This window comes from Ambystoma mexicanum, chromosome 4q (genome assembly GCF_040938575.1).
Source record: "Ambystoma mexicanum isolate Mex_15411 chromosome 4q, UKY_AmexF1_1, whole genome shotgun sequence".
Classification (NCBI taxonomy): domain Eukaryota; kingdom Metazoa; phylum Chordata; class Amphibia; order Caudata; family Ambystomatidae; genus Ambystoma; species Ambystoma mexicanum.
Window position 1 is genome coordinate 790432395 of NC_090928.1, and position 22270 is coordinate 790454664.

Below are 22270 nucleotides of genomic sequence, written 5' to 3' on the forward strand. Positions count from 1 at the left end.
GGTAGTGGCTGTGCTGGTGGGCCTTGCTGGCCCTGCCTTGCCCTCCTGCTCCTCCTGCGTCTCCTCTGTGCGGCCGGTTGTTGTAGTAGTTGGTGTTCGTCTTCTTCTTGAAGTTGGAGTACTTGCAGTGCTATCAGGTCCCCCAGGGCCAACATCGCTAGTCCTGCCGGTAGCATTTTGGAGTGGGTGTGGTTGTGGGAGGGGGTTGGGTGTGCAATTTATGTGTTTTCAGGCTGTATAGCCTCCACCTGTGGTGATTCATTCCACCTGTGCAAGCTGCAATCCCCTTTGGGCGAGCACGTCCCGCACACAATGCTGCAATTCGACGCATGGCATCTTGCTATTACAATCATGTATTTAATCCCGATGGCAGTGAAATATTGGTTCATATGTTCATTCTGCTATGGTCCCATTGTTTCACATACTATCTTTGCAGTCGCGAACAAACTTGTGAAGGGTCAGTGGAATGTAGTACTCGATTAACAGTGGACCCTCATGCAGCACTGTACCGAGGTTCACCGACGGGCGGGGCATCCCATTTGTGAGTGAAGCCAGTTGCCATTTTCACACACTGCCGCACTACATGGATGGATTTGTGATTTCAAGCGGTCACAGATGCCTTTTCGACGTGATGTTGCAAATGAGGAATTCGAAGGACAGCGCTTTCGGTTTTCAGCTAGCGGCGAGGAGACGCCCACAGGTCTGACTGCAGATATAAAGTTCTATTGTTTAATGTCCTTCGGACAGGGGCCATGGCGAGAATGCAATGATTGATATGAATAGTATGGGATGCGCAATAGCGTAGTGGACGATAAGGCAGGACGTTCCCAAATACATGTTACTTCACAACACTGGAATTCCGGGCTGGAGCACAGTGGATTATGCAGACTGCATTACGCACAGACTCAATGGAAATTTCACATATTATGTGAGTAAATAATCAGGCGTTTTCATACCGGGATGAGGGAATGATGTATGGATGCATGGACAGATGATTTAATAGAGAGTTTGCCATGTACAGGGCTTTTTGGAATCTATCCACTTCCCCTGCGCTATGTGATGCAGGGCTGCCATAGTGGGACCATCGTCTATCTGCCCTTGTTGGACCCTCCCTGTCTCGACGCGCCTTCAAACACTTGTGTCTATGCACGTTACTAATCCCATCTACTAATGGATTCTGTTTTAACAGACGCATGCACACAAACACTCGTTTGTAATAGTGTTTTCACCTCGATTTATATAGTTATGATTCGCAAGTGATTTTTGGGTGGGAATAATCCTTTTGAGTGGGCTAGCATGCATATGGCTGTGGATTTAGTGTGATCATTGAAGTGAGTAATTCAAATGAAGTTCTGATGGCCATACTATTCTTTTTCATTTCATTTGGGTGACAGGTATCTCCTCCCCTTTTGCCGCTGCCATCTGTATGCCACTCCTGCAGATGGCTTTTACTCCCGACACCTGCTGCTTCGTGTTAATCAGTGGATCACCATTACGATCTTATGGGACGATCGCCAATGGGCCACATGCCCTTACGCAGTACTAGTGGCTAGGAGCAACATATCGACCTTTCAGCTGGACTAGTGCCTACCTAATGGGATGGCCCTGCGGTTGTAGGCGCTTCCATGTTGCCTTTTTGAACGTGAATGTAGCCCCTGTGTACCATGAAGGAACAGGGCGTCACACAAGAAGAAGCTGGTCATTTATTGCGGATGCAGCCCACAATAATGAAATATATTTTGGAGTTCATGACCTAATAGCTGTATGGACTTGGTGATTTTGTTGTGCATTAAATTTCTATTATGATATTGACCGTGTAGCGTTATTCTTTGCAAGTAATGTAGCATATTCCTATTTGTGGAGCGATGTATTGTGAGAAGATCTGCATTGGGTTCCGGCTTCTGAGTATAGTTGCGTGGTACTGTACTGGGCGCGTTTGCCTACGGAGCCCAGTGAGGTCAGGGATAGGGGCTGCCATTATGACTGTTTTAATGATGTCATGCTCAGGGGCGGGGGATTAGCTTTTGTGTAACAGATGCCGGTCAGCCAGGTGGATTGGTGGAATGATGTGATTATCAGAATATGGCTGGTCACAGGTGCCTGTGTTTGCGTGCGTTTCTTGGAGGGAGACTGAGGTCATGTCCATTGGAATAGCTTCTGTATTCGTGCCATCTGTGCCCTGCAGCTCCCATTGGCCCCTCTTGAGATGAGCCTGGCTGCTCAGTCACTCTGCCAACTTGTGTGGTACATGCTTATGCTGATGGTTGGTTTGTTTACTGGCAGGAGTACAGGGCTGGTGCAGTCTCACTCAGGATACTGCTTTGAATGTTGCCTTACACTGGTGTCAAGCGATGGGGGGCCTGTTTTTGTTTGTCTCATATTTCAGTTCATGTTGCTGTACTTGAACCTTCACATGCCTGTGCTGCATCAGTACGGCAATGGTGCCATGGCAAATATGGATGGCCACTCACAAGGCACTTGGAGCCCCTACATTCATTTGTTCGTTGGCATGCATGGGTGACTTGTACATTTCACTGGTTGCATTGTGTGACTTCATTGCACCTACGTGGAGTTGTGCAATGTGGCCAGGGAGTGGTGTACAGGCACTCAGTAGGGCCATTTACGGTTGGTTCGCGATGCCGTACTTCTCACCATGGCGGAATGGTACTTTCCGCCATGCTTGATGGCGTTAGGTAAATGTCCGCTAGGGTCAGAATTCGCGTACCGTTGCGCCATGGTGGTAATTACGGTTTCGCATGGCGCGCGTGCGCGTACTTGGTGCAGTTAGCGTTGGCGTTCACTATGGTGTCGCTAATGGCATCGTACTTTACGGTGACGGGTCATAATCGCACCGAGCGCTATTCGATGGCGGTATTGCATTTCCGCCATCGTTTTTCGATTTCCGCCAGGGTCGTAATGAGGGCCATTGTGTGCCCAAGTATGCTTGATGGTCTGATGGTGGTGCTTATATAGAAACATGAATATATGCAAACATACGTATATCTGGGTGTGCCAACACAAACAAGCATTCAGGATACACCAGTCAAAACTATTGTCTTCGTTAATGCTTGTCACAGCACCTTACATTTTCAGACAATTAAACGGTGTTACATATTAGGCCATGGCAAATATGACAGTATCAACGCAATGCTATTAGGAGCAAATTACACAATTTGGAAATTATTTCTAAGATATTCCTGAGATGGCCTGGCTGCATCTGTTGGAAATCATAACCCTACCTAACTGCCCAACACTCTTAAGTAAGCAGATACTCCTCCCTATTGAAATTGCATCATTTAAACACACATCTGCGGAATACACATTGCATGTCCTTATCTCTTCTGAGGGGGATTGCAAATGAATTTGTTTTTCTATTCAGTTTATTTTGAACATGCAAATGTAATACATACATAGCTTTGTGGACATCAACCTACCGGCATTGCTCCAGTGACTGGATGACGCAATGCAAGACCTGCTGATACAAACCCTCTCTGCCCCTTTTACTTGTTAGGATACATATAAAATGTTTGTGGATGAGGCCACTTTCACTTATGCAATATACATTGATAGCAGAAATAACAGCCTATGCATGTTCGCATGTGTCCACCACTCTCATATGTAGACATTGAAGCCCCTAGCTTTAAAGGGCCTACCTCTTAACCTGTTGAATATTCAGGAAGCATGAAGTGTATTGTGTTTTCAGGGTAATCCCTTTGAAGTCAATGAAGAAGTACCATATTTTGGATGGGGCTGTTTGTTGTGATGTGGCTCTCATCAAACGCTACAGCAGGGATTTGCCTTATTTAGATTGTGGAAATGGTTCCAAATTGAGTGACATGCGAGGTGTTAATGTAACAGTCACATGTTACAAGAACTGCCACTAAAGTACGAATCTGAGGTTCAGTGAAGGGGTTAATAGGGCCTGAACATAGAGAGCATGTGTCACCAAGTGACTGCACTGCCCTTGATCACCTCTCCTCACCCCAATCTTCCCTACTCAATATTTTCAGACTGTTGCTTCCTGCTTGCTCTGTCTCTCTCTAGCTCCATGATAGATGCATTGAACTGCTGAGCCCTGTACTTAGTTGGAAAGGAGAGAGAGCTGGGGAGATGGGTCTGGTTACTTAGTTTACACAGACACACAAACATGCATACTATTGTGGCATCATTCAGGTGACATGGCCTGATGAGCCACTCTCCCTTGGGTACTACACATCACTGTCTGCAGCATTTTGACACAGTGGTATCCAGGGCTTCACGTGTGTCCTTAATTTACATAGATGGAGGCTGCAGTGAAGACTCAGTGCACTAGGCCTGACAAGGACTATACCCAACAAAGACTTTGATCCATGTTCAGGGGGACCTCTGGTCAAAGAACTTCAATTGTTTGCTCTCTAACTTTTGATGCTGCAAAATAGGATCTTATATCAGGTGCTGCTGGTTGTACACATGGTGGATGTAGCTGGAATATCAGGACACTGTACTTCACGCTTACCTGTCCACTTTAGCTATCTGCAGGTTGATAGGTTTTTCTTCCAGATCGTTCCCACACTAAGCAAATGATAAAACAATAATCTATTATTGCCTGGAACCTTTGTTTGAACAGTACATGTTCAGATCTTGCTATACACCAAGATTAATGATGGGAGTATTTGTGTGGTGTAGAGGAAGGGGGCGGCAGAAACACAAGTTGTGTTGCACACATTCTCTCTGTAATACAATTTATTTATTTTTTATTTTATTTATTGTGCTTTTGTAAGGCGCAATAAATACAATTAAAACAACAAATGATTGAAAATGTGGAGTGACATGAGTGAAGGCATAAAAGCCTTATCCAAGGTTTTCACACCTTCCGTTTAAGTTACTCCCATCACAAAAATGAACCCCTATATGTTTAAAAAACTGGCCACTCAATTCTTTAACAAGTTGCTATATCTGCTGCATTGCTATTAAGTTTGGTTTATGGTATCCTCATTATACAATAATGACACTGTGATTTTTTTTTTAATCCCCAAGATCCAAGATGTTTTTAGTGGAACTTTAGCCATATATAAATCGCTCAATTGAAGCTTCTGTTTACTGACACTGGGCCATGAGGTAGATGTAATTAGGCCCGACATCTTGAACAGACAGGCTATCTAGGTAGCCCTTCAGAAAAGAATGATACCGCTGGATCAAAATGGAGTAACTGAGTTTCTCTTGGTTCTAACAAGTTCGGAACATTTGCATTATTCCCTTGTTTGTTCATTCTAGTGGCTGCCAATAGAGCAGACAAAAACCTGCAGATTATTTTGTCCGAATTCTGCTGGCCTTTACTTCATCAAACTATCTGCCTGCTGTACTCAGAATCGGCAGCTTGACAGCCACATGGATTCCTCCTCAATGTGTGTAGTCATATCCTGGATCTTCATTCTTAATTGCAATCTCTAATATATCTGAAATCAATTATGCAACATTGAGTGGCATTATTATCCTTTAATCCCATAAATGTTTTCGCACTTTTCATCATTATAGCCAATATCATCACAACCCAATGTTTGCACCATAACTCAGCCTCCCTGTGTAGCATGGTGCTGTGTATCTATTATGACATTCAATAAGTTAACCTATTGTGTAACTTTTCAGCTAACTAGTTTACAGCAACAGTTGCAAGGTCAATTCTAAATGTGTACAGGTATAATACGCAAACATGATCCTTATCTTGTGCAAAAATAAAAGGTCTGTTGTGATAGATTGCTGGTTTGCTTAAGAAGTGTAGGGTCATCCAAGTAACCTCACTGTAGGATGATGCAAATGGGGGTTCCAGAGGATGGTGGTTAGGCAAGTGCTGTGAGTGGACAGTGGATGCTTGGTGTGTGGAGGCGCTTTACTACATGTAGTGTGAGGATATTCTGAATAAAGCCACATCATGTGAAGAATCTACATATTTCTACATGTCTTCAGACATTGGCAACATGCTAGAGACCCCCGCCGTCCCACAATCATGCCCAGCTCAAGACCGAGTGGCAAGGAACTAAGCAGATCTTCTCCATGTAGAGAGCCTGAAAGAGTAGTTGATTTAAATTGGCAAACCCGTTTGTGCTGCTATTAGTGCTGTGCGTGCGTTGCCAGAGCAGAGGCTGCCATTAACAGTGTGTGCATGTATGATGCACACAAGTTACTGGTACAGAGCTTATAATAAAGCACCTGGCAGATTGTACTGTGTGCCTGCACTGGCAGGAGTGCCAGCTGTTTTACAAAAAATGGTCCAGAAATACCTTTGCAACATCCAAGACAAAGAAGGAAGGATGCCAAGCACGTTGCAACTAGATGGACATACCAATGAGGCAACGTGTAGCTCAGACTAAACATGCGTGTGCACATTTTTTTCATGAAGAGTGAGGAGTGAGGAGACCCAGATTGCGTACCCATAGGAGAATCCATGTGACAGCCATATTTGAGGGACAAATGAATATGGCTGCACGTGGTGAACAGGGCCTAAGATATTTCTACCTTCTCCTGGGCTACTTAAAGTTAAACGGTCACAATCGAAAAAGGTATTTTTATGTTGGGCCTCATTACAAGTTGGGTGGTGCGGTTAAAATCGGGGATAATGCAGTGGTAAACAGGATTCCGTAAAATATCTATAATTGCTATTCACCATTGAATTCATTTTTGGAACATTTGTGTAAAGAATATGATGTCATGGAACCCATATTTGGTTTGTTTATCAAAGGCCCAGAAAACGCAGGGAAACTGACCTGTTTCAGGAAGCTCTGCCAAGTAAGCTCTTCCTTTTAGTCTGCCCAACTGCTCCCAAAATTTCTCTCAGGTAATCTGGTCCTGCTATAGAAAAGGTCTATGAATTCAATCCCATGTGGGAAAGTGCCTCTTCCCTAGCTGCCTTTTCTGTCTCCTTCATTCCTCCCTACACTCCTGCTACTGACACTCACACTGACTCTTCCCTTGCTAACCTTCACCTCTCCATCTCCAACACTCTTGATACCCTTGCCCCTGCCAAGAGGAACCACATAAAGCCAGCCTCCAAGGGCAATAGTTGGTACGATTCCGACCTAGCCTCGTTTAAATGCAAGTACAAAGTCAAAATCACTGAATGAAAAATGGTTGGCTTCTGGTACATCTTCTGACAAACTGGCCTGTTGCCTGCTCCAAAGGCAATGCCAACACTCCATCCGCTCCAAGAAATGGGCCCACATCCAAGCCTGCATCTCTGGTGACACATAAATGGCTGACCTTTTCAAAATCTGCAAGGAACTTGACAATCCTATTTCTGTCTCCAGTTCCCCTATTTCATCCCAGGCCCTCTGCATGGACTTGGCCACCCATTTCACTACCAAACCTCAGGACATCCTGTCCTCTCTCTCTTCTGTCCCATCATGGCTCCCTCTGTACCCAAGCCTCCCTTGACCCCCTCTCTCTTTCCCCCATACTCTCCTCCTTCTCTCCCATAGCGCCGGATGAGGGCATCAGGACAGTCTGCTTCATGAAAGTCTCCTCCAAACAGGTGCTACCCTGCTCCTCTACAAATATCAAGGACAATATTGTCTCTCTCACCCCTTCCTTGGCTGAGTTATGTAACCACTCCTTTGCCACTGGCTCCTTCCCCTCTCCCCTCAAGCATGCCCTTGTGCACCCCCTCCTAAAAAAGCCATCTGAGGACCCTTCCTGCCCAGCTAATTACCTCCCTATCTCCACTAACCCCTTCTTAGGCAAACTATTGGAGAAGTTGGTCATCTCTCAATTAATCCACCACACTGAATCTGCTGGTCAAATCCACAACCAGTCCGGCTTTCGAGTAGCCAGAGGCATGGACACTGCTCTCCTGAACACTTGTGATGACTTGCTCACAAACCTTGATCCCAATTCTCCTTCCTTTCTCATCATCCCCAATCTGTCATCCACCTTTGACATGGTCAATCATTCCATCCTCATAAATTGCCTTTGTGATACCCTAGGTACCACAGACTGGGCACTGGATTGGTTGACCTCCTTCCTTTTGAACCAACACTCCCAAGTGCAACTGGGCCAGTTTCTCTCATTATCCACCTGTGGCATCCCTCATGGCTTTATCCTCTCGCCGTGGCTCTTCAACATTTACCTTGCCCCTCTCACCCACTTGTTCTCCACTTTCTCTCCTCATTTCCAATGCTATGTTAATGGCACACAGCTCTCCTTTAAGCTTCCCTACTCCTACTCCTCCTCCTCCTTTCTCTCCTCTCTCATTCCTGACAGCCTAACTGCTACTCAGACATGGTGTGCTTCTTATGATCTCTGCCTTAATGCCAGTAAGACTGAGATCCTTCTCATTGGGACTCCTGCCTCCTCCTTCCCTCCTACTCTCTGGCCGCCATCCTTGGGCCCCCTCTCCTCAACCTCATTTGAGGCTAAAAACATGGGTGTCATCTTTGATTCCTCCCTCTTCTTCTCATCCTACATCGCTGACCTTGTCAAGAAATCTCACTTTCAGCTTCACCTCCTCAGAGGCATGCCCCCTTTCCTCGCCTACCCCCAGAAACTCAATGTCTCCAAAGCTCTGGTTCTCGCCAGGCTGGACTACTGTAACAGCCTCCTCCCTAATCTGTGTTTTTCCTCATTTTGCCCTCTTCAACTAATCCAGAACAGGACTGCAATACGTATTCTTGGCATTAAGCCCAGGGACTGCATCTCCCAGCCCTAGAATCTCCCTACTGGCTCCCTGTGGTTAAAAGGATACAATTCAAGACCCTGTGTATCATCCACAAGGCTTTCTTGGGCCTAAGACCTCATTGCATCCAACTCTCTCTCCCCACATTTCTCCATGCTACAGTTCTTCATTCTGCCAGTTCTAACTCTCTGCAGCTCAGATATTTCTCCAAGCAGAGAGTGGGGGTAGATCTTTGTCAGGAGATACCCTCTGGAATGGCCTCCTGCCCCTCTCTGTCTTGAGCTCGATCTCCTTAAATTTCCAGAAGCTTCTCAAGACCTTCCTTTTCTCCTTTTCCTTCCCCCTCCACCTCCCCTGCTAGCTCCACTTGCCTCTATGTCTGGTTGCCTGGATTACTCATGAGCCTTACTGGGGTCAGGCCCTCTTTCGACTAGTCTCCCCCAACCCCTCACCAGAACTTGCCCTTGGGCACCCTTCTCTGACTAGCCTTCAGGGTCTGGTCCACTCCTCTCCCTCACACTAGCCTACCCCTTCCCTTTATCCCTGAGCACTTGCCATTTTGGGTCTTCCTTGCACTTTTCTAGCCTCTTGTCCCTTCCCCCTGCACTTCTCCCTCCTCCCCTCTCCTGCACTTATTGTTAATGCACTTGCACATGCCAAATGTCACATGGCCTAGTAGGTCCATTTGCTATTATTTCGACTCCGCCCTCTTTTTTGCATAGTGGCACCTGGAAACATTTTTCGGTGTATAGGCGTCATACACATGCTCAATACATTTTTAAAAAATAAATGCATTAATAAGATTTTCACCAAATCTGCTCCTCTCTTGCTGGATGAGCTTTCTTGCTCTTCTGTTTTCCCAAAACACTCACTTCTTCCTACATGTTTGATCTTAAATACTCAGCAAACTCCAACCAAGCAGCATAATTTAACCAGGAATTTTTGGATTGGCCAAGCTTCTGATAGTTCCTTCACTTTATCACACCCACCAGGGTCATGGTCCGTTCCTTCCATTAACCCATTAAATTCTCTATGTCAGATTGGGACATGTCAGGTATGAATTGGCCCTCTGTCCCGGAATGAGGATTCAGAATTGTAGCTGTATATTCATTCTTCTTACAATTCTATGTATGGAAATGTGATATTATTGAAATGTCATATTCAGATTCATACAAATATTCAAATGCAAATGAATTATTAAAATATGCACACTGCATAAGTTATACAAAGTATAAGATTTTGTTTATATGCTTGTGATCTTTGTTTTCAATTGGATCTCGAACTAAATCAGTTTCCTAATCAGACACAGGGGGTCATTACAAGTTTACCAGTATCCTGCTGGTAATTTTGAAGGGATACCGGCAAACTGACCTACCGTTTCCGCCACCTGATATCTGGTATTACTGGGATATTACAGACAGCGGAAAGGGTGTTGAATCCCTATTCCATTGAGTCCCTTAAACTTAAACTGGAAGGACCTTGCATGTATGAAACTTGTAATTGCTAACAAAGTTTCCTTGAGCACTCAATGACAATTTAGGCAGAATTCATAGCCAAAAGTAGTGAGGCATAGTAAACATATGTCATAATGGATGTTTGCATGAGATAAAGGCAAGAAAACAGGTCCAATGCATTTCTGCCAAAAGTCCATCCTCAGCGACCAAAATCTGCCTGTGTCCGTCTAATGTCATGCCTTCATAATTGTGGGTTACTATGTAGCTCTCTGGTCATGTTCAACACAATGTTGCCAATGAGGGCACTGCATCCACATCTTGTTGGTACTAGTCTAGTTCCTTTTGCATATATATTACAAATGTGGTGCTGCAATGTTTTACCTGGAGTCAGATACAATATTCCTTCTGCATTAAAGACTCACTCCAATCTGGCAAACAGGAAAAGTAGGGATTCTGTGCCTTCTCTCATAAGTGCTGCTGGCCAGATGGACCGCTAACTGAACCAGTACTGTAGTGGATTGTGATCACCCTTCAAATGAGGCGTGTCAGGTAGATAGGCATCCACTAGCTGAGCTGCTCAAGGTCCAATGTATGTTCTTGATATAAGCAAACTACTTTAAGGATTTCCTATCGCATCAGTGAACCCCACATATTCTTCATCTACAACCTATCAATATCATCATTTTAGTTCCCAGAGGACTGTTTACAGATGAGGAGCAATGAAATACTCTTGTTTTCTCTAGTGCTGTGTTGAACACAGTGGTTGCTGCATTTTTACCTCTGTTCATAAAGCTGTTTCAATTCCACGAACTTCATAAATTCATCCTTGCATATTTTTACTGAGCCTTATTGGACTGGGTTTTCAGAGTTCTCATTTACCACACGTACCATTTTGAAGTTGAAACATCCTGGGAGAAACTTCACTAAAAAATATTCAATTGCATTTCATTGTGGCTGTTCATGGATTTCTATGCAAGGTTGAGAGTGCCTCCTTAACCTGCTGGGCTGTATCTCAATATTTTGGTTACATCCTTTAATTACAACACAAGCTAAGGGACTAAAGTGAAGGTTTTAGATAATGCCTGGTAGGAAAAGACCCAACCAAATAGTATTAGAAATTTTAAAAAAAGGAAAACAATTTGTTAGCATCAATAAACTGTTAGGGGAAAACATGAAGTAAGGTGATAGATTATGCTATGTTTTTCACATATTTGGGGTGGAAAAAAGTTAAAAAGCAACAGCCGAATTAACAGGAAAACATGTTCTTGTGATTTTAAACTTTCATTGAGGGGAAGGGAGGGACATTAAAGAAAATATGACACATAGACCTTAAAACATGAAAACAGAGACACTGGAGGAAATAATAATCAATAAGCACTACACACTTTGACAATCCCTGGCAACGCACATGGCAAATGGTACACATTGACAATTTACAGTGTTCTGCATAATTGTTTGTGCACTGCACGTTTTCAAAAATAATGTTGAGTGCCAAATTTGTTCTGTATTCTGCTTTTGCATCTTGAAAAAAATGTGTTTGTGGCAGCAAAGCAGACCCTCATTTTCTGTACCTACATGATGTGTGGAAGGAGGAAGTTTCCAAATAATGTATGAGTGTAGTGTGTATGAGCAAACATGGAATTTCAGATGAAGGCCCTATCAAAGGATCTCTGCTGGTATTTCACAGATGATTGTGCACATGTATTTTCTGACATCACCCTCACACAGCCTTGAAAGTGTTTTTTCAAAAATCCATATTTCAGTCGCAAGGAAGGTGATTTATGGTCAGGCTGCTAAAGTAATTTTCATCAATTATACATTAATTTAAATGAAATTGACATTTCTTATTTCTTTTATTTTAGGATGCTCGGGATACATGTACCTGGCACTGGGGACTCAAATTAATATCTCATGTTTGCTGTCCTAAACTAGGTCATACTATGTCCCGTCACACCAATAAACTGATAAACCATAAAAAATGTCAGCAAAAAAGTACAACAGATCAATACAATGTTTACTAAATATCCATAGATGAACCTCTCATACCCTCGAGTCTGATGAATGCAAAACAAAGACAATATTGATAGGTATTCATCCAGGGATGTTATTTCACCAAAATGCCAGGGGTAGCGGAAGTGCCATCACACGATCCTTGACCCCCTTGTGACATCACAGGAAGTGATGTCATTTGATGCCACCCCAAAGCGATATAGCGGGATGCGATGGCATGTGACCTTTCACCCGTTGACAAAACAAGAAGTGCTATCACATAGCATTGTACACTTCAAAAAATATGGTTGCGTTATCACTATAATGTGATGTACATTTCATACAAGAATGGATCGCCATATCTATTGTTAAGATCAGTGTGTATAGGCCCACATTACCAAATTACTGTGAATGCAAGCAGACGTCCATGACAAAATGATAATGATGTGTTATTGTATAGCACTTACGCTTAAGCGCTTTACATAGAAAAAATATACACCCAATATCACCCAACCTGTGTTGGTACTCATTTATCGACATCAGAAGGATAAAAGGCTGAATTGAGGCTTTTAAGTACAGACTAAATCAGTGACTCACCCCCTGAAGTGTCCCTGAAATAAACCTTTAACGAGTCTATCAATTATTGGATAGAATTCCAGAAAGACACATTATTTGGTATTCCTAATCTTTCTTATTTAGGGCCAGTGCTGAACGTGTTAGACTTGTGTCACTCCTTTTCTTATTTTTCTTCTTTTTTTAGGGGCTGTAGCAAGAAAGCCAGCCACTCCAGAAGTAAAGAGCCACATGGTGCTGGCCACAGCCCATGAGTTGCATTACAGAAAAAATTAAAAAACTTTTTTTCTTTTTTTTCTCTAGAGGTCGCAAGGGTGACCACAGAGGTCACAAGGGAGACCTCAGAGGTTGCAGTTACGACCTCTGGCGACCCCTAAATGACATCCCTGTATTCATCCCTGGAAAACGTGTTCAAAATTGGAATCAAAGACAATGATCATTATTGAACATTATTGGAGCTGTGGGGCTAGTGGAGCATCTTTCTTGAACATGTTTTTGTCATGTCGTAACAGTGTTTAGTTTTGGTAAGAAATGGGAAGTAGAATTGAACTGGTGCTAGGAACTAGAAGCTAGATTACATCCTGATCTTTCGCTGAACATTTTAAGCTCATCTCTATCAATCCAAAGTGTAGACGAGGACAAGCGACCATGGACTCTGCATGAAATAACTTCTGCAAAACAAATAAGTCCTGAGATATTGTAGATTGCAATATAGAGCAAATGTTGAAATGTGACTCACCAACCTCCTATCACTGGCTGCTATGAAGAAGTTATCTTTCATTCATGAGGACACACTGGAGAAAAACACCAGTATGTGGTTGAATATTTTAGACATGCATTTATATTAGCAAATATGTGGTGTTGGTTGTATAAAAAGTATTCAACCTGGAGACCCAGTCCACCTAATCACCCTCATATTCCCTAAGACACTTTCTGTCTTATCCACCACCTTACACCTATCTTTTTTTGTATGAATTACTGGAGCAAGGGGCTCATGTGATACTAGCAGGAAGTTTGGATGCCCCTTGTATAGAAGTTGAAATTAAGAACGTTTACCCCCTATTCCACAAAAAGGTAACTTAGGTATCTGTATGGCTGGAAATGGCTGAAATGCTTAGAGGGATTTGGACTAAGAATGTTGAACGAGGTAGGGACTGGGGATAGATATATTTACATTACCTGGTGAATTGGGAACTATAGCTCTATTATTGATTACATTGTTTGGGGGAAAGGCTTCTTAGTAGGAGTAAATCATTTAGGGTTGAAGAAACAATATTTACTGATCATTGCATGTTATCGACTGAATTGGAATTATGGCTGGTAGGAGCACATTTAAACGGCCCAATAGATATCGTAGTACATTTCTCTGGAAATCACATATCATGGAATTTTAAAACAACTAAATGGGTAAACGATGCATTAGAAGTATGTCTAAAATCAACAACATTGGTTTGGAAGTATATCGCTTTTACAGTGGACCTGTTTGAGCCATTTGTAGATCATTTGCTTTCTAAGTCTATATTTTTTTAATGCATCCATCATGCTCATCCTGTTAAACATCTGCATAGCTATGATCAGGAGATTGCAGAGACAAAAAGTCTGATAAGAGCAGAAATAAAGTTTAAAATCTAGGAAAGAAGTGAACTCATGAATAGTCACACAATCCTTTAAGACGATCAGATTGAATTAGAAAAACTGGTTGAAGGGTAAAAGAGCAAATTTACTTCAGGGAGATTCTGAGAATATGCTAAGGGTTTTGAAAAAGAAAATCTCATGGGTATTTTGGAGACTGGAACAAAGAAGAGGACTCAAGAGGACCTTGGTTGTCAACAGCTTAAAATCAGAGAAGAGGTAGACTCAGTGTCTAAAGACAAAAAACCAAAAGGGACTCACATGAAGTGCACCTATACCAGCGTGTCTTCCCATTTTAGACTTCATGTGAGTCCCTTTTGGTTTTTTGTCTTTAGACACTGAGTCTACCTCTTCCCTGATTTTAAGCTGTTGACAACCAAGGTCTTTACTTACCAACAATACACTATATGTGTATTCATTGGGCCAGCTCATTTGCTACCCAACAGTACTTTACACGTTTTCTTTCTTTCTTCAGTGTACCTGGGTTTACACGATTCCTTTCTGTAGGATTGACTTTCCTGTCTTTAACATACTCTAGCAACATACTGTAGCGTTCGTACACCATCCACTCTATAGGTAAGGTCCCTCTCTCTTTAACTTTGTGTCTCTACAATCCAATAGTGGCTATATACAGTTCTTGTTCCACCCTTGGAGGGGTTTCACCACCCTCCGAGCCACATATCATTATATGACCAATGACCTCCCCATGGATATTCTGATTGTCTATTTCCCATTGTTTATTTCTTGCTATTTTGTACATTGGTCTATGGATCCTTAGTTGGTTGTATTTAAACAGTTTGCCCTTGTCACAATGGATATATGTCTCTAGTACTCATGTGACTTTAAGTATGCAGTTGATTAGTTGGATGTGACTAGATCTAATGGAATGTTTTTTTTATTTTTCTGTTCTGCTTTCGTTACACTATTCTCCACATCAGTTCCACAAAGGATTTTGAAGAAGAGGATTGACCTCGAAACGCGTCAGCCTACAACAGTGGATTTGCTGTTATTTGTGATGATGTAAACAATGAGCTGCTTTTTGTATTGCTTGTGCTTCAATCATTTTTTACGAATAAATGGGAGTTCACCCCCCATCTACTTTTTACACTATAATTAGTTAAGCGTTTCTGGCCTAACTAGATAGAATATAGCTCTAACTTACCACTCTACACACGTTATCTTGAACTATTATACTTAAGAATTATACGCCTTTGTAATATATATACCCAGAGTGTGCAGGGGACGGGAAGACTCCAATCTTGGGTCCTCTTCTTTGTTCCTGTCTACCATAGGGTTTGTGTGCCAAAACCTTCCTTTCTTCCCCCGCACCTCATAAAATATGAATAATAACACCCTCCTGGTGTTATCCTTAAACAGGTTACCCTGAAAACAGTCTTCACTTGGATGTGCTCCGACTTGTTTCCTTGTCTCGTATTTTGAAGACTGGTCATTGGCGCTAACTCCTCACAAGCGGCTGATGCGATCAACACTATATCAGAACCAGAATAGGTCAAACATTTTGAGAAGGTCTTTAGGTGTTAGGGAACAGTGGAATAGTACAATCTATCATTGGAGAATGAAACCAGGAGAGATTGGAAACATATTGTTGATCAGGAAACCATTAAGGCTATTCTGACAAACTTTAGTAGTTCACAGGTGCCTGGCCCTAACATACTTTCAAATGTATTATTTAGGAGTAACTCAGCAGTAGAGCAAATTCATTTCCAGAGTCTTGGAGAGTAGCTTATAGTGTGCCGATCTATAAAAAATGTTCTAGATTGAATAAGAACTACATGCCAATATCAATCCTTGATGCTGATAGCAACGTTTTCTCGTAATTGCTATTAGCTCATCTTGAAAGTTGGGTGAACGAATTGGGGAAATTGGCAAACTGGATTCAAGAAATATTTAGGTATGTCCATAAATGGATTCATATTAAAAAAGTGTTTGCATTAAAAAAAGGGAGTTTCTCTGTGAAAAATGGTCAGTCATGCATAATGCAATAGAAAAGAGGGATAATACCCTTTTCTGAAAGATGATGGCCGGTAAGGAGATGAATGGAACCAAGGCACTGCATTGTTTCATCTCGGCTGACGAATGGGATTCTCATTTCTCTAATATTTACAAGTCCCATCCAGGAGATGAACCGAACGGGAGTAAGGTGGTACTAACAGAGGACACAGATGAACCAAATTTAAGCTTGAGTATGTCTGAAGTTGGGGCAGCACTGAGATCCATGAAGAATGACAAGGCTGCATGCCGGATCAGATCCCTTTTGATCTCTACAGAGAAGAGAAAACTGTGTGGGTCTCAGTGCTATGTAGAGTTTTTAACATTATCCTTTCAACAGGACTAATTCCCCTCACATGGCGACAGGCAGAAAATATCCCTCTATACAAAAAGGGTTGCAGAGATCTACCCTTGAATTATCATCCGATCTCATTATTAGATGGGGCTGGGAAAATGTTTGCCAAGACTATTCTTGGCCATCTACAGTATTGGTCTGATTCTAATCATGTATTAAGCACTCATCAGGTTGACATCAGGCAAAACTGAGGCACTATTGACCAATGTTGTCTTCTATTTCTTTTAATTCAAAAACATGTTACTTAATTTAAGATGAAACTATATTTTGCCTTTTTAGATCTTAAAAACGCATTTGACTCAGTGTTGAGGGTCATACTTTGGCAGATACTTGAAGCTCGCAAAGCTCCATCGAAGTTAATCTCAATTATATCCTCATTGTGTTCTTTAAATCAGGCTAAAGTTCAATTTGGTTGGGGGGTGTGCCCGAACACATGTAACAAATAGAGGAGTGAGGCAGAGTTGTGTACTGCACCCCTGCATTTTAATATATACATCCAAGAAATTATTGACGTTTTGCTAAAGGAGTGCCAGGATTGCCAGAAAATGGGATTAGTGAAATACCCGGCACTCTTCTATGCCAAAGATGCAGCAATTTTATCAACAACTCCAGCAGGCCTAAAAATGTAAAGATCTAAAACCGGAGCTAAATTATTATTGTTATTATTGAGATTATTAAGTAGAGGAGTGATAAGTAGTGGAATATCTATATCTGGGTGTTTAGAGGTATTAGGTGCTCTATAGACTATGGGGAAATTAATGGTCGTTTGGTGTCAGTGGAGCGTTTAAGAGCTAGCAAGCTCGGAACTGTAAGGAGGTATTAGCAATGATGGCTTCTCCTCCTCCCATAGCATCTGGTTGGTCAGTTCTTAGAATGGTATAGTCTGGTGGGATGGCTAAAGTCAGTAGGTAACCTGAGGCTGGGTGGAGCCTGGTTTCAGTCATTACTAAAAAGTCAAGTCGATGTTCCAGGATAAGGTTGTGTGTGTCGATGGCATGTGCACCTAGGGATCGTACATTAAATAGCGCTCCTTTTAGGAGCAGAATGGGAGGGTAATTTAGCAGTGTGGGTGCGGAGGGTAGATCTGTGTGGATTATGTTATCAGATTGGGCGATGAAGCGGGGTGCTGGATTTGGGCTGATGTTTGGTATCTCGGGTTGTTGATTAATTGGTAGGAGATATTGGTATTCGGTATGAGTTGTCATTATCAGTGCAGTGATGGCTGGATGGAGGGCTACTGTGTTTCCAGCTCGAGGTAGGGTGCTGGTAAGTGCAAGTAGAGAGTCTGAATATCCTGGTGGCATCCAGTACGGGACTGGTGGGTGAGGGGGTAAGGGCCTGGGTTCTTATGCTAAGGCGCATCCGACGCATAGAACCTAGGCAAGGGTTAGTTAGATGGGTGGTGGTGGTGGGGCTGACAGAGCTTGCTAAAATGGGTTGGATGGTTGGGGGGGTAACTTTAGCTACTATTCCTTTGGTGGGAATATAGGTCAGTGGTGGTGTGGTTTACTGTGGAGGAAGGCTGCTGTTTTGGGCAGAACTGGAGTGGGGCAAGGGAGCGGATGATGACTGGGGCAGCATATTCGAGCTAGGCCAATGGGGGGTCATTACGACCCTGGCGGTAGGGGGTTAACGGAGCTGGTAGAGCTGCCGGCCCCGTTAACCCCCTACCACCTCATTACGAGGTCTCCTTGCGGGACCCGCTAAGGATGCCTGGTTTTACCAGGCGTCCTTAGCGGGTCCCACGAGCAGACCAGGATGCAAACAACAGGCCTGTCATTATCGGGACCGTTGTTTGCATCCTCCCCATTCCCATTGAGCCCTATAGGGGCTCGAATGGGAATGGGGATATACAGGGTCTGGGTTCCTGGAATGGGGAAATACCGGGACCTCCAAGGTCGGATTGGCGCGGTATTTCCCCATTCTAGGAACCCGGACCTGGTACCTGGAATGGGGGAAGCCATGCCGTAAATAGCAGCATGGCTACCTCCAGGGTCGTAATGACCCCCAATGTCTTGGTGGATATACGTGCCTTTTGAACATATTATGGTGCAGGTCAGACTGCTGTCCTCCAGTGAGGGGGTCATGATCAAGTTGAGTGGAGTGGTTGGGTTCGTAAGGTCTCTGGGAAGCAGAGCTGTGTTGTAGAGTAGACTAGTCAAGAATATAGATTGTGACATTGTAAAAAGGACTAGGTGGTCTGGCACAGTAGATAAAAGGAAGATTTATTAGTGTAGATGTGGAAATCAATGAAACAATGCTCCAACATTTGCATTTAACAGGTTGTGGGTGGCTGCTGGTCAACAGAGGGAGTAGTAGCCCTAATTCATGTATGTTTTATTCCATTTTGACATTTAGAACAATGTGTCGGCAATGAAAAAACAGTGAGAAATATGCACGTTACAATTCATGGCAATATGACACCCAGTAAGCAACAGTGAGCATTGAATTTCATGGCAATCAGGCAGTCAGTAATCCGCAAAAAGCGAATACATGGGATGAGATAGCCAAGTCATTAGGCTGGTATATATACCAATATGTTGGTTAGGAGGATTTTGAGCGCCTCGCAGTGCCTGAGGCGGTATAGTGCGAAGTCATGCGAGATGGATATGCGCACGCCTGATAGCTAGTAAGTTTATGCCACGAGGATCGTGGTCGATGCAGGCCGAATATCAATATGTGGGGGACACAGTGAAGAGCAAATTGTGGTGTGGGAGCGAAAAGCGTCAGTGATAGCTAGTATGGCTGCTAAAAGATCATACCGGTTTACAGTGTCAAGTGCATCGGGTGTGAAAGGTTAGTGAAGAGAGCACCTTGCAGTCGGAGATAAACAGCAGTGTTGGTGCCGAGGTAGAGAGGCAGGAGGTAGACACTTGAGAGTTTTTCCGAATAAAACTCGAGGTGACGACACTTACACCGTTTTGTGGACTAGTTTAGTTACAGCGCAGAGTTGAGTGACACGGCAGGCCGATGGACACGGTTCAGGAGTAGATTGGAAGTTTTCTGGAGGACAAATGGAAGTAAACTTCACCTACATTCTCGGGATTCAATGCTGTGGTAATGAAAAAAACACTTTTTTAGCCGCACCGACACTCCTAATGAGCCCTAATGTGTCTAACAATATGCAGAATTAACAAACATCCTGCTGAATATGTTTACAACATATTATTAATACAACAGGTTTTCAATACTACATTTAACAAAAAATAGCAGAATGCCTTAAAAAAGTAACAAAAAGCAGTTTTGGAATATTAAATATTATCACAGCAGACACACAAAATCGATGATAGTTTTGTCGATGATAGCTTTCAGGCTAACCCATCTTTTGTGCTACTAGATTTCAAGAACACATGCATCTCTTTACCTGAAGAATCCAAATAATGTCATTATTATCTTTGCAACAACTCGTGTTCATTAATTTAAAAACATGCTAGCCTTGAAAAGATTACGGATTTGGTGTTATCTGACGTTTGAAATTGGAAATGTACTTAGGACAGTTCAAATAACATATTCCTCAGCTTCTAGAAAGTGTTTCTATTACAAAATGCTCCAGCTTAAGCATTAGAATCCATCAGTATTGGAACCTGCATTTTGAAAGGATTAAAGTTTGCATTATCACACCATCATTTCTTAGAATGTAAACCGTGAAACATAGGCCTCTGGATAAAAAGCCAGAAAAAAGATTCAAACGAATGGATTTAAAACTTAAGCTCCTGGTTAGGAAAACATTGTTATTTATTGCAAGTAGGGGGGGCGGATGTATCATGCGGCTGCTCTTCCAATACCGTTTTCATTCTCTTTTCAGGGAAACAAACTGTACACAAAAGGTTTAATCCGAAATGGAAAAGTTAATGTCGCATAGCAAGCTCAAAGAAATTCGTAAAAGTAAACTGAAGCCAGCTTTGCAATGTGGCAAAAAGCGATACAATGCTGCTGTATTACAGAATCATTGTAAGCATTCAAAATCACCACGATTTCATTAAACAATCCCCATGCATAAATTGCAATACTGGTAGAGACCCTGTAAGACGACAAAACGACATATTAGAAATACATGCCAATGACAGAGAGGAGTTTTCCAATGTATTTTTCAGAAGCAGATGTATTTGTACATTGAAGTTAGCAGGCCGCATTTAGGGGCCGATTCATGGAACAAATGTGCGCCGAAATATGTGCCGCAAGCTGGCGCAAGCGTGAAAAAGCAAGTGCACGCGCACGCGTGCGATTCATGGAAGGCCCTGTGTGTGTTTTCCCCGGAATGTGCGCGAAATCCGCGGGTGGCGCTCACGGGCGCACACGTCATTGCAACATCCAGAACGCCGTGCGCAACGTGCACAGCGAAAGCGCACAATGATAGCGCACACACCAAAAAAGGGGCAGAACACGGGACGGAACGCACGGAATGGGGAATAACGTGTGAAAATAAGGGCGTAACTGGGGAAGTACTGCTGGGAAGTACACAGAACGCCCACACGCACGTGAACTACACGTATTCATGGAATCGAATAGGGGAAACCCGCGCATGGCCAAAGACACGCACAGGCCTAAACACGTCCACCACACGAAGGCAGGCGGTAGCGTCCCTGCGCATTACAAAAGTGTGCGCAAACAACAAACACGTATATACAGCTACGATGAATGTCCCATTCTGTGGCCCCTCTGGGACTAGGAGAAATGACGTGTCACGCAATGCTCAGGCACCCCAAAAAAGCAAGAAAAAGAGATACGCAACCCCTGTAGCCCACGTGCGTGTAAAAAAACACACACAGTACACTGTGGCAGGCAGTAACATAAAAAATGCGTATGTGATCAACACGCATGCTAGTATGCCTGAAAAAAAGTGGTACGCGACTAACAGGGACACCCGCAGTAGGAAAAATAGCATGTGCTACTCACCGTCTGCCTTGCGTGTAGAAGAAGAACGCGTAGCCAACACCAACGCCAAAAGAAGAAGTACGCACTGTAGCCGCTGTGAAGTAATCGCGTGTGAACCCCAACGTCTGGAAAACACATGCACTGCTTTTCACAAAGAGTATGTACAGAGCAATGGAAACCCACGTGGGACCTTCAACCCGTGTCGAAGGAAACGCTGCGTGCACGTTACGTCACCTACACGCTTATGCGCTAAGGGTCATTCCTCGGAATTCACACAAACGTGCTGTTTTTCACGTGCCAAATCACTCCGTATCAAGCTGTCCACACGACAACACACGGAAGACCACGCTCCTGCCCAGAAGGCCATTTTCCTGCCTCTCAGAGCCCCGAGCAGACTCCCACCTGCCATCTGCTGCTGCCTGCCTGCCTGCTGGCCATGTGCCTTGCCATTTGGTGCTTGAATGTCAGCCATCTGCAGGGGTCCAGTTGCTGTGACCACCCCTGCTGGAACAGAAGACTCCCGACTGAAGTTCCATTGCTCCACAGCCCAGCAGCAGGACCCAGTTGCCCACCCACACCTGCCTCTGGGGTTGCCATGTCAGTGGAAACACCATCAGACATCACTGGCAACCCCCAGCCACAGAGGCAGAGGGCTACCAGCCTCAGTGCCGCAGAAGTTGGTATCCTGGTGGATCAAGTCCTGGTGCATTATGATGTCCTCTACAGAAGAAGACGCGC